Source organism: Penaeus japonicus, unplaced genomic scaffold (genome assembly GCF_977035675.1).
Source record: "Penaeus japonicus unplaced genomic scaffold, GWHDUDI00000001_assembly GWHDUDI00000005, whole genome shotgun sequence".
Taxonomy (NCBI): Eukaryota; Metazoa; Arthropoda; class Malacostraca; order Decapoda; family Penaeidae; genus Penaeus; species Penaeus japonicus.
In genome coordinates, this window is record NW_028234407.1 from 14,738,218 (window position 1) to 14,742,071 (window position 3,854).

The window sequence follows — 3,854 nt, forward strand, 5'->3', positions numbered from 1 at the left end:
ATTGGAACGAAGAGTCACTTCGGTTTTGCATACTAACTTTCTATCCTATTGATCGGGTTGCAGTAACCTATAAAAACGCAACCCGAGCCCGTCGATTCATGTATCTGTGCCAAATAAGGGAAATGTATACGAAAATGCAGATGTCAGCACTATAGGAAATTCGATTTAAAGATAATTTAATAACAATTAGAGATGTGTTACTCTGTTCATTCCTACCATAGAGCATTATAATGTTAGCCCTTTTCTATTATTTACATTCATGCTCTATTATTGAGAGATATTCGCACTAAAAATATGTGAAGATCGTAATAACAGATAAGCTAAACCATTTAAGGCATTCAATAAATGAAAGAGTAAAATGAGCGGCTGTCTCACAGAAAATGAGATTGAAAAGAGAATTCGTGGAACTGACTAATAGAAAATCGGAAGCATGAAGTAATTCTCAAGAATGAAAAAAATCAGGAACTCGTCGTAATTGAGATGAGAAAAATGAAACACTAAATGACTGAGCGTTAAATGGCGATTACATATAAGTGAGGGTGAAAGTGAGAAGGGAAGAAGGAAGGCGTGAGATCAGCATGTTATGAATTGACAGCACGAAGGGGATAATGGCTTACCTGTCCTTCCTATGTTTATTTCTATAAACGTCCCTCTCTTATCCATGATACATCCTGCGTTCCCGCTCGACAACCAGGCGGACGTTTCCAATAGATAGAAGTGAAAGTTTCCGGCCGATAGATTATGTAAAACGCAAGAGAGGAATAAAACAGATGGAAAGGCGTTACCAACAATCTGTCCGGTCTTGTATTACAATGCATTGTTTATCAAGTGTGGGAGAATAGAGCGGTTTATTCAACTAGTTAGAATAAAAATACATGGAGTGAGTAAATGAAATTGAAAAGACAGAACGAGCTCTGACAAACGTAGTACCGTTGTACCAAAGATAATACAAATTATAGCAAAATGGATTGAAAGACATACACATAACGCACGTTGTAAGCTTCCCCAAATAACATACTGTTTGGGTAAAAATGCAACTATCTACAACTATGCAACTATGATAACTGATTACTGATGATCCTCATAACAAATCTGTAGGAGTGAATGTTGGAAATAAATTATCAGAAAGAGATGGCAAGACACTGAAATCACTCTCCGTTTTTGTCCTTAGTTAAGGCAAACACATCAGCTCACTTAATATGATGATTACAATGAGTATTGGTCGCCAATAGGTTTGCAACTTGCAAATGAAGCAAGGAGAACGAAGTGATAACAGCAAATAGATCGATTTACAAAGCCGCAATCCTTTATCTCAGACAGACCAACGCAAGACCACTTGCGCATATAAATATCACGGCTTAACACACAAATGGAAGAAGAAAAAAAGAAAGAAAAAGAAAACCCAACTACGTACTTTGACGACATCAACAACGTGCATTTTTTCGTCATCCGAGCAGCAAGACCAGAATAAGATTGATAACTGAACAGCAACCCGAGCAGGAGATGAACAGATTCTTATGAGCCGAAAGGAGGCAAATTATGGTAAGAGGATACAGTTATCTGGTAAGTGCAGAGAACTAGCGATTGGTCGTAAGAGTTACGTCGAGTGAGGAGTTACTATTCTCCAGGCTTGGCATTTCCTTAGGAAAACGATGGCGAGGCACGAGGCCTTCTCGAGGAGAAGGATGCACTCGGTCTCTGGAGGAATGATGTCACAAGCAGGGATGTCATGGGAGCTTTTTAGACACGGCTTCAAACACGGCTCCACATGACGCATACGTGCTGACAGGAACATACACATTCTATGTAGATACATTCTGAGAGCTGACGCCAGATCATGCGATGCAGCTTCAGGTTGAATGACTTGGACTTTATGTCATAGTGTGGCGATAGTCTGAAATGAAGCACAATCACAAAAGTTAATTGTTTTCCTCCACTATTGCGCATATCTTTCCTTTCATCTTTATACACACGTAGTAAATTACCATGTGGATAGTGTCCAAGACAGAATAACGATTAAAAAAAAGATCAGTGAAATGATTAGCAAAGTAGATGCTGATTTATAAAATAAAATTGGGAGGGGAGGAGGAAGCATTTGGGCAACCACAGCTTTAACCATCTCATGATCACACATCAACCTTTACTCGGACTAGAACCAGTATTTTTCTATTCTTCAAAACAGTCGTCGTTTTGTAGGACCTGAAATATTTTGGTATCAGTTTATTGTATTTGTTAGACCATAGTGATGGGAGGATGTTGTAAAATGGTTACAGTAAATTTGTATTTTTTCCTGTGAATTTATATCGTACAAATATATATGATAAGATCTTTATGATAAATGTATATCATGTAGAAATAGGATGAAATAATTATTTTCTTTTCCCCGACCAGTGCGACTCCAGCCCCCTATTTAAAAAAAAAAAATCCAAATTACCGTAAAAGATAACAACTAAGATGGTAAAGTTACCCATATCATCACAGTGTAGGTGATTGGGTCTTTCTTAGGTCTTCCTCTGAGAACTGAGGTGGTAATTTATAATCGTTATCATTATAATTATTGTCAAATGTATTTTCCTTTATTTTTAGATCTATGTTCACAATAGCTTGCTGGCAATAAATAATAAGTTGATAAAGTGGCTTAATACACAATTCTTAATTTCATGACAACTGTTATCATCATTATTATTTTTATCATTGTTATTATTTATCCATGGTTTAGCGTTATTTAAGATCTTATAACCCTTGGTTCTTTTTTATTCTTTCGCAGAATAAGGGGTCAATCGAGGCATTAATAAAATGTAATAACGGTTTGTCCAATGTATTCAAGATATTATACAAACAAAAATATTTTCTCCACAAGAATAATCACCCTTATTCTCCAGTAGTATACAAAACAATGAAATAAATTTTGTATAGGCAAACGAAATCACCCAATTGCAGAGCAACAAGGATTCGTGGGTGTCGGTATAATACGTGACGGAATAACCGGACAGCCAGGATAGCTTGGCCGGTTATGCAGGGTCAGATTGCCTATCTATGCAAGCTGATTAGATACGCAACGGCAACTACCAGCCAATATCATAGAGAACGAAGTGGCCAGGTTTGGAGACCGGAGCCAAGTGGCAGGTCGGGCTATGGTGGTCGCCGAAGTCACCTTCGTGGCGGGAGAAAAGAACCCTCCGGCGAGGACAAGCAAATGGCTCAACCATCCAAATCCCCTTATACACACAATCATTCATTCTCTTGTACTATAAAACTACTTCCAACCCTTTACATTATTATTATTACTATTATTATTATTATTATTATCATTAAAGCGCACTTGCTTATGTTGTCTTTCGGTATTATTTACCCCTATATGAATCATGCACGATGAAAAGTTTCATATTTCGTATTTCCATTCGTTATTTACACTGCGGCTCCAGAGACATTCCTGGCAAGTTTGAAGAAACTGGTTCTTGACAGATTCTGAGCTACCTACCCTGTCCAAGGGTATTAAAATGATTTTATATGCTTTAAAAAAAAATTAATGTCCACATTTATCAGACATTAAAGACAAATGTATCTATAACAAACAAGGGATCGGATTAGTCCTATTTTTTAGTCCAATTAGTCCTATATTGCACTGTTACTAAGAAGTACTGGAGATAAGAAAATTTCGAAACTTTCGAAACCTGGATTTCATCTTCAGAAATGAGGTCAGTGAGGAATAGGATACTCCTACCCCCGTGGAATTTTAATGTATGTCAGTTCAAGCTCTTACAGATAGGTCTCTTTTCAGAACTGTAATAAGATTCCAACTGAGGTTAAATAGGGCTAGAGATAATAAACACATTGTCGAGATTCTAGGATAC